This window comes from Patagioenas fasciata, chromosome 7 (genome assembly GCF_037038585.1).
Source record: "Patagioenas fasciata isolate bPatFas1 chromosome 7, bPatFas1.hap1, whole genome shotgun sequence".
In the NCBI taxonomy this organism is placed as follows: Eukaryota; Metazoa; Chordata; class Aves; order Columbiformes; family Columbidae; genus Patagioenas; species Patagioenas fasciata.
Genome location: NC_092526.1, coordinates 24377610 through 24388091, shown reverse-complemented (window position 1 = coordinate 24388091; position 10482 = coordinate 24377610). Strand labels below are relative to the sequence as shown.

Below are 10482 nucleotides of genomic sequence, written 5' to 3'. Positions count from 1 at the left end.
ATTTAAAACCTTTACTTGTCTCTAGCAAACAGCATATTTTCCTCCAAAACATTACTTTTTATTAAGTATTCTATTTATAAACAAACCAATAGCTTCTAGAGATTGTTAAGTTCTCAGCAACAGAGCATATTGTCATTTTCCAAAAATGCCTGAAGATATTTATTTCCTAATCTGGTTATTTCTAGTACCATAGGGTTGATTCAGTTTTCATCCCTGTAGCATTCCTCAGAAGACAATAATTTTGTAATTACCTGGGAAAAAAGTTCAATCTGGGTTACAAAACCTTCCTAGAGCATAAGTAAATATGTGGTGGCTTGCCTGTAGTAACTCCCATGTTGCTGTGGTGCTGTGGGACTGTCTTATTAGATAGTTCAAAGCAAGCCCACATATATCTATGTGAATGGCAGATCTACTTTTAAACTGTATTATAGACATGCGCTCTGATTTATTTCTAAAATATAATGTACAATTGCATTAAGGTGGTGAGTCTATGAGAAAAGCACTATCTGATTGTGTAAATGAATACTGGAAAACTATTTAATTATACAATGATACACAGGCTTTGCATAACATTTACATAACATTTCTGTAAAAGCCAAAATAGATTCTTCACTCCAAACAAACATACCACCTACCCTTGTGTTGATATGTTCTAAAGTATGAGGAACTTATATACTAATTAGAATAAAAATAGCATTATCCTGATATGAACAGGAATCTAAAGGAAGCTAGCAGGTGTTCAGTTTGAAACAAACAGCAAGAATCCATTTTCTCGCAAAAGCAGGCAGTGGAATTCCTGACCTCAGTGTTTGGGTTTGGTATTGAACATGCAAAACCTTGATTATGATTCAAAAAACAAATTTCTGAGAGAAAAATATTAAATATAAATTCACTGCTTTGGTTCAGAAAGTCCCCAAAGTACAAATTGCTAGAGACTGAAAAACTATACTGGAGAAATGCCAGTGTGTGATATATAATGCTTCCGAAGCATCCTTATTGGCCATAACAAAAGATAGGATGGAAGATTAGATAGATTTTGGTATGGCTGTTCTTGTCTTGATACACTGCTGTAATATCATTACTTTGACAGCACTAGTCCTTTGTCACAGAATAATTCTTACAGTTGTTAGTCTCTTTGATATTTGCACTAATATCAAGGACATCAGTCTTCGTAGTTAAAGCTAAGAATCACAATAGTCACTATTTATGGGCATTACTCTTCTGTTATTGCCTACTTCTATGACTTAAGGGAATTCTTCAGCTTGTGTGCCTTTGTTTACCTTACTTAAGAAACTATTTTTGGGTTTTCATTAGATGAGTGTTAAGATTCTTGGTGAGATTAAAAAAGGAGTCAATTTATACTGAAAAGGCTCTACTTAACTATTTTTATTTAGCATTGTTCTCCCTGATTTTCATTTTCATATTTGTATTCATTTCACAAAATAAGTGTTGTGCAAAAACAATAATGAAGAAGAGTGATACATACTGGTGAAGCATCATTCTGAAAGGCAAACTTCAGTTGTAAATCTGAGGAAAGTATAATTAGCATCTGAAAAGCCAAGCAAAACCAGTTGTATATCCTGATTATCATTATGCACTATAGCATTACGTTGACATGCCCTTAATCATAAGGAATCAAGACAGTGATGCATAAATTATTCATCAAATCTTGATGACTTCGTCATCTCAGCATATGATACTGACCTTCTTCAGGACAATCGTGAAACAAAATAGGAAGTTGCTTGTATTTTGGATTCTTCTTGAGAGTCACCTGTGGATATCTGACAAGAGAGGGGTGTTGCTGCATTAGAAGCTCAGCAAGGTGGTGACAACCCTCATAGCTCTTTTATTTCAGGCAGTCTTTGTTTTGAACTCACTAGTGAAGCATTTTAAGCCTGCATAGTATCTTTTCAGTACATAGTTAAGTGGGAGCATTCTGTTCTTTTAAATAGTTAGCACAGATGGATCTGTTAGCACTAAATGGATCACTGTTTGAAAGAGAAATCTGAGCTGTGACTCTGAAATGATCCCAGCTTGGGTGGGAATCTTAAAGTGCCAGGATTGCACTTTGCCTGTTGCAAGTCTAGAGGCAGGAGACACACCTGTAGGACAGCCCCGTGGGACCTATTAGTCCTACCCTAAAGGCTTTCAATTCTTGTGCCAGTGGAGCGGCTGATATGAGAGCTTGGTGGCTTCAAAGGATGCAAAGCAGCCATTCTACCTAGTGTAAATGGGCAGGAGCTTAGTCTTTATACTAGGAGAACATGGTGAGAATATAGTCATTGGAAAGTGACATTCAAGTCATAACATTGACTATTTACATCAAAGGCTTGCTTTATATCTATCAGGTTGCTGTCTGTATGGACTTCAAAGAAGAGACTGTCTCTGGGAGTTCATTCTTGAGAATGAATGGAAGCTCTTGCCTTTCTAAGAATTCTATTCAGCAGTAGTAACTAAGAAAACCAATTAGCTGACATTATCAGCACAACTTGACATGATTTTCTTAAGCTATAATGTGGGTTCAAAATTGAACCTATCAAATGTAGTTTTGTATTATCTAGATACAAATCAACAAAAATAGGTTCACTATACAAGTGCTTTCAAAACTCAGTCCACAAAAGCAAATATCCTGCACTTTTTGTTAATATTTACTTTGTTCTGTTCCACCACAATGGAATTGTTAACTCATCTCCTGGCCTGCTCTTCCATAAGATAATAAATGTAGCACCCAGTCCAAGTCTTTCCTAAAATCCCCAAATATTCAAGGCTACTGTCAAAATTGTTTTGTCTTCAGAACTAGAGTGAATTTCATCTTGGGGATAGTCCTGTGTGACAGCTTTGATGGTGTTTCTGGAGGAACTGCTGAGATTTCTCTTTCATGCCTTATCTGTGAAACACTACAGCAGCCTCAGAGAAGTGCACAACCTGTGCTGTAATAATAATGAGAGGGGCTCTTTTCCTCAGAAAGATAGAAGACTGTCATTTTCACGTAGAATACATGATACTGTCTGAAATAGAACTGATTGGCTTTTCTTACTAAATATTAGTAAATTATTATATGACAGTGTAGTTCAACATTTTCTTACGTGAGAGTCAAGTGAATACAAATGAATACAAGCTGAGTTATTGACAATGAAATGTGAGGATTGGCTGGCTAAGGTAGTGTTGAATGTACAGTATAGCTTTGGGCAAGTGGAAGGTCATTTTGTAAGGTCATAAAATGTCCCAAGATGCATATCAAAAAAGAAAGATTTAACTGATGGGTTGGAAAATGAGCACAGTAATATAGCTCTGCACAAAGAAATCTTCTGAGACAGAGTGGGATTGTTCTTCCTTTGTAATCTACTGGCCATCGCCTTCTTCCAGTGCAGAGAGTGGAGGCTACGGTGGTGGAACCAGCTAGTGAGCTCTTTCCAGGTCCACACCTGTCTCCATAGCTGCAGGTTGTGGTACAGCTTCCCCAGCTACCCAGGAGAACTACTTTTTCTGTGGTTTCTAGCCTTCGCCATCTTTACATTGAGTACAAGAGTTATACTTTGACAATGAACATAAGGTCTTGTACCAGAAGCTGCACTTCCACACAGGTAAACAAGGTGTTTTATGTGAGAGGAAGAGGTGGTTATGGATACATTTTATGTGCAGTATATACGTACCGTTGAAATGTATCAGCTAAACTGAGCAATGTCAAACACAGGGTTGACTAGGCATATGGCAACAGCAGAATTAATAGGTTTTCTGAGTAGTTTTAATTTAACTCTCTCCATCTTCTTTTCTGCTTCGCTCATCTGTGCCTTTATCACATTAAAGTGTATCAAATGCTAGCTGCTCATTAAAGAACGAGTACGCCTGTGGCAATCTATAAACTAAGGGCAGAGCTTCAGAAGTGCTGAGACCCCAGCAGCTCCAGCCGATGTCAACTGGAATTGAAGGTGCTCCGCACATCTGAAAATTCATGGCTCAGTTTTTCATCAGAGATCTGTCTTAACTGTGGCTCTGTGTGTAGTTGGGGAAAGGTATTAAAAATGCCAAAACATGCACCCACGTGCAAATGAAGAACAATGTTTTCATTATGTTTTCATATCTACATTTGAGAGAAATCTTTTACAATCTCAGAGGGAAAATAAAAACCTTCATATTATTTGCAGTTATTTGCAATATGTTGTATATATATCAGAAGAGGTCTGCAGGTTTACAGAGGGCCATCCCATGTAGACCTGCATCTCATGTCCTGGGGACAGATCTTTGCAATGTAGAGAGCCTCATTATGTGCTCAGGCACTGGCTGACATAGTCCTCCCAGAAGGAGTGAAGTGATAAAGACATACAGGTCTGAACACTTGCAAAGGACGTAAAAAAGGAATCGTGTTTTGAATGTAAAAAGTTATGAAGTACTATGGATGGTGATCTGAGAGTCAGGTATTAGCAGCTTTTTATGAACATCCAAAATTACTGGTGATATTTTGGTAACTGGTAGCTGTTTCCCGCTTCTTCATTTTCCTTTCAGGAAAATGACAAAATGGTACCACGCGAAATAATAATACTACTTCATTTGACTTTGTTCTTGCTTTTTAAGAAAAATGTGTTTATATTCTGTTGAGGAACTCTAGAGAGTTCCATATATAGAACTGAAAAATACTGTACTTGTGGCCACATGTTCTGCAGAGCATATAGAGAAAAGACTGCATAAGTATTAATTTACTGAATGAAGTGGGGATCTGTGGAAAAATACTGCATACAGTCATCTCATTAAAAGGATCATCACAGACTTTGTGGAGCTTTCTACTAACCTTTGAGTGTCTGGTTTGCTAATTTAGCATCAGTTTCATGTCACTGTGTGTGTAACTATATTAACCATTACAGGACCATCACAGAGTTTAGTGGGACACTCCTTGCAGGAAAACTGTGACAGGATGGTTATCACAGGGGTTTGGTAGTATAGCAAATGTTGCTTAATATGGTAAAAGCCCCTTCCTTGCCTTCTAAGTTGCATATGCAATATTTTAATAAGTGTTAAGTTCACTCAAAATTCAAAAACAAACATTCCTCACAAAAACCTAACCAGAATTAACAGTGATTTTGTTTCAGCCAGTACATTTATTTATGAAAGAAACAAGTCTGTTACTTAAACAGGCCCCTGGGTGCATTTATAAATACCAAACAACACAATTAATAATTTTTGGTGTATTACACCACTAGCCATTGGCTGTGTAACGGGTATGCCCTGCATTTTTCAAAGTACTAACATAAAAGGCAAAATCTCTAACAATCAAAGCCCCAAACCCTCTGCCAGAAAAACAAAACAAAACAAAACACCTGGTTTTCATAAATTTACACATAAAACAAGTACCAACTATGATGACCTTTTTGTAAAAAACCCTTGACATAAGATTGATCCCACTGTGGTGGGGGTGTGATTTTTTGTGTTTTGTTTTGGTTTTGTTGTGTGGTGGGTTTTTTTTGTTTGTTTGTTTTTTGTTTCTGTTTCTTTTTTAAATCATCCTCTGAGCTGTTGTACAATGTTGAGACAAATAGAGGCCTTGAGGTATCACTGGGCTGGCAAGTGTTCTGTCCCTTTAAGAGTCTAAGCTTGATTGTCGTGATGAGTCTGCAAGCTTCAGAGTGACAATAATTTTGAGTCTGATTTTTAAAAAAATGATTGAAAAATAGGACTTCCTTCTACAGCAAGCTTTCTAGATACTGAAATAGAATCTGTGTTCCTCATCTCATCTATAGCAGTGTCCCAAAATTCTCTGTTTCTTAAATATTTTTTTAAAGTGATATGATTAGATGCCAGTAGGGTGCAATTTTTATTAAAGATCAATTAGGATTAAACTGTAAGTTAAAAAGTTCTGAAGAAAAAAAAATAAACAGAAGCATGAATGGCAAATGGAGAAAGAATATAATATGAATAATAAAATATTTAGTGCTTTTCAATTAACTGTTCTGACAATTAGTGTATTAGTATATGATATCATAAAAATAATGTCTATTAACTTTTTGCACTATTATCTTGAATGTGATTTACTCCCTTCAAATCATTAACAATGCTATTAAAAAGGTGGATGTTGATGAACATTCTGGGTAGTGTGCAGGAGCATAACAGGATTATGGCTGAGGGTCAAGAATGAAGCTGAAAACCATCAGATTTTAGAGGACAGAGGTAGGGGACTGGAAGGGAACAGGCATCTGAAAGGAAATGAAATTAGTCTGAAGGAATACAGCAAAACCCATGATCTGACTCTGTCCAGTTCCTTAAGGTAGCTGAAGTGCTTTTCTGGTAAGATTCCTTCTCTCTTCCCCAAAATCCTGCAGTTTAATTTTAATCCTGAACAAACCTTTGTTTCCTGAAAGGCACAGCCTTTTGGAATCGCACAGCTTTTCTTCACAATGGAAATCTGCCTGTACATCACGAAGAAGATAAATATGTGTATGAATAAGAGTCCCTGGGGTCTTTTCTGAAGCAATGAAGCATCCGTGCTTCAGGTTACAATGGCAGCTTGAGGGCAGCATTTCCATCCACAAGAAAATGGCTGTGATTCTCCGTAAATAGAAGCCTTATTGGAAAATGAGATAAAGTGCATAACCAGGAATGTGTTAACCAAAGAGAGAAGAGAAACATCAGCAAAATGAAAATGAACGGCTGACACATATTTGGGAAAAGGTTACCAGTGGGAATTTCTTTGTCTGAATGGATGTTTTGTTGTATAAATAGATGTGTTTTTATAATGATATTAGTTGCTGGTATTAATTAAAATTGTAATCAAATTTCCCTGGTGCTTTTTGCACCTGAAAATGACAGTCCTTCACACAGCATTAAGGATTCACTGAGTTTTCTGTTAATGTTAAAATCTTATGCTCAGGTACCAGCTAATTAGACCGTGCATTTAAAGTGAGATTGTTCTTTCTATATTTTCTTTATGAGTTTCAGTAGAAAGGTTGGGCTGCTACAAAAGAGGTAGTAGCAATGCTTTGTGACTGACAAAATGTGTTATATTACAAGGACCACAAGAGATTTTGCATGTTCAACGGCTTTTTATAAACGCAGACTCCAGGCAAATGTCAGCTGGTGAGAGAAAGAGCTGCTGGCCAGCCTGACAGAGGGATCCTAACTGCCTTATCTCTGAAGGTTGTGGTCTGCAGCCTGGCTGTGTCATGAACTCTCTGGTGCTTGCCTCTTGCCTCCTCCAACCCTCCTTGATTGATACTGATAGCAGCAGAAGAAATGTGCATGCTTACATCCATTTTATTACACCCATTGGCCCAGGCCTAAGCAGTGGGCACACCGGGGAGTGTGTTGTCTGCATTTCTGTCTGTCCCTTGGGTACCTATGGAAGCTTATGGGTTTTCAAGTCCAGCAATTATTTTACACCTGTTGTGGTTTAACCCCAGCTGGCAACTAAGCCCCATGCAGCCACTCGCTCATTCCCCTCCCCTGGCGGGATGGGGGAGAGAACCAGAAGAGTAAAAGCAAGAAAACTCTTGAGTTAAGATTAAGACAGTTTAGTGGGTAAAGTAAAAGCTGCCTGTGCAAACAAAGCAAAACAAGGGATTCATTCACGACTTCCCAAGTGCAGACAAGTGTTCAGCCATCTCCAGGAAGGCAGGGCTCCATCATGTGCAACGGTTACTTGGGTTGAGAAACACCATCACTCTGAACATCCTCCTCTTCCAGCTCGTTGTCAGGCCATTATGAGAAGCTGAAAAGTCCTTGACTGCTTAGCAACAACTAAAACATTGGTGTGTTAGCAACATTATTCTCATACTAAACTCAAACCACAGCATTATACCAGCTAATAGGAAGAAAATTAACTGTATCCCAGCGGAAACCAGAACAACATCTTTGCAAGGAGGGAAAGAGATAGGATGATGTTTTTAACAGTAATTAAAAAAACAAGTATAAGTTGTGAATCCGACCTACAGCTGCTGGTTGCAAGAGCTCCTCTTACTGGCTCAGTTCCCAATTCTGGACACTACAGTCTGTTCTATTGTTTCACATCCCAGTTTCTGAGTGGAAGTCCAGCAGACTTTACCCCAACCAGTTAGTATTCCCTAGAGGAAGAATGGACTCTTGAGTTCCCAGTAAGGGAGAAAGAAAGCTAGAGAGTGAAGAGTGATTGATAACTGTAGGTGCATGAGGAGACGTATTTTCTCACTATGTGGTTTGGGTTTTGTTTGGTTGATTTTGAGACGTGCAGGTTTCATCTCATTACTTGTTTCACAGATCAGGCTCATGCCTCCCTTCACACATATCTGAAGAAATGAAGGTGAATGCCTTAAATAGTTGATTTTCTCCTATTTCCGTAGGCTATGTGATTTCTGTAGGTATGTGATTTCAGTAATTTCTTTGAGAAATGTTCAGTGACTTATTCCTCTGCACTCAGAATTACAGTGTGCTTTTCCCTTCAGAAGAAATAAAAAACCAGACTGCCTATTTATTATTTAAACAACAACCAAAATTATGATGAAATTATGTTACATTATTTTTTATACTATTTTACAGGAATCAATATGTTTAGATAGCATAACCTGACATAATGAGAGAGAACTTTTACAAAATTTTTCACGTCCACAGAGCCAAATTATAATTTGAACATCAGCACCATGATATAATATCATCCTTCAGCTGCTTCCAGAATACTGCAGAAGAGCCAGTCGCTTCCTTGAAGGTATTTTTAAGTGGCAGTTTAGAGACCTACAGATTTAACTGGGTTATCTGGCCCACCACCACCAAATGAAGTAACGATTAACTGGATTAAAAGACCTCAGAGAAGCACTTTTTGATTTTTAGAATGAATGAGAGAGATATTAATAAATACGTGCTTTGTAATTTAGAGTTTGTGTGTTTTGACTGTGTTTCTTTATATGGTAAAGGTACATTAATCCACTGTTGTCTCTCATTCTCAAATGCTTTCCTAATGAAACAGGGTGAAGGGGTGAGTGCAAATATGGAGTAAAGAGACAATAAAAGAATTAACATACCATACAAAAGTCACAACTTTCATTGAGCTTGACATTCAGTAACTGCTCTCAAAGAGCTTTATTTTCTGTCCTCTCATTGTTCAATGCTTCAGCTGCTATCTTTGGGTTAAAAAAATGAGTGAAGGGGCAGCTTTTAAAAAATTCTGTATTCTTGTGAATGTGAGTCATTGTTTTTACACCTTCTGCCACAAGATTTCTGCTGATTCCTTATTGCCAACCCACTTGAGTTCTCTTTCTGTATCCCAATATCTCCCTTATGTATCTTCTGGCCTTCTGCTTAGTACTTTTTGCCGTCTGCCTTCTCCTTTGTGTGCCAATATGAAGTCCAAAGTGATAAACCTGAAGCTCTTTAGTACTATTGTACAGCACTATTTATTAGTCATCAGTGCAACTATCTGTCATTAATTTATCTAATTAATGATGGATTAATATATATTTTTGAGGTCTATGGTTTAATTATGCAGTTCATACAAAGTACTTTATTTTCTTTGTTTTATAGCTACCAGCTGGTTATTCCTTGAGAACTTGGGGAATTTTCTGTAATCTGCTCTTCACTGAATGCACAATCTATGTAGTATCTGTTTATCTGGAACACTTGTTCTATTAACTCTTCTTGTATACTAGAATCACACATGTAGATGCTGAGTCAATAGTGGCAGCTTAACGTCAACTTTCATAGTCTGAATTATGCCTCATAAGCAGCATAAAATCTCATTAAAATATTCTGAATAGGCCACAGATAAAAATCTGTTCTGTTCATATAAAAATCCAGATATTGCTCCAAAGAAATTGATATGGAGACCTGACATTAGTGAAATAGAGACTTGAAAAAATTCAAAGACTGTAGAAACAACAAAGTGGAAGAAATCTAAAAGCCTTACTATAATGATCAGAAGATGTGTAACAGAAATACCTTTTGGACCTTTCAGTGGTTGGGTAATATCAATATTAAGTGATAAAGTTTGCTTGAAAATAATTTTTAACAGTGTGTAATAACACTATTCAGGCTGAGAGGGAGCTCTGGGTTTATTTTCGAGCTCTAGCATTACTGAGGCTGGCATGGTGTCATTATATAATTGCATCCTGGTGATTTCTTTGCAGTTATCCCAGCATTTGTTAAATAACTCAAAACAGAAAGTGACAAAATGGTAGAATTCCTTTCCTCCCTTCCCCTAAACATATATTAAGCTGCCTTTTGCTGGTTCTTGTGTTTATTTTTCTCAAATGCTTGTGATTATTGCTTAGCCTAGAAATTCCACTTAATAAAGTTAGTTAGTTTCAGCTTTGTTTGCCTTTTTTTTTTTTTTTTAAATTCCCCAGAAAAACTAAGGCATACAATTAAAGTACTGGATGGGTACCTTACCATAAGTGTCCTTAGTATTATTGTTGGCATTTGTTGGTGTATCACTTGTTTTGTTTTGTATTTAAATATGTTACATGGTAGCAAGCCACACATTTCTTGCTCTCCGCTGTATCTGGAGTCACATTCAGTTAAGGTTCACTG

General features: G+C 37.2%; 1 long non-coding RNA gene across 1 annotated transcript in view; it reads right to left on the bottom strand.

The window, feature by feature from the left end:
• Positions 1-1712: 1712 nt before the first annotated feature.
• LOC139828360 (uncharacterized) overlaps positions 1713-10482 on the bottom strand; it is a 73273-nt gene continuing 64503 nt past the window's right edge. Inside the window, exon 4 of the long non-coding RNA XR_011739873.1 lies at positions 1713-1781. This is a non-coding gene — a long non-coding RNA (uncharacterized lncRNA). The remainder of the gene's footprint in view (positions 1782-10482) is intronic.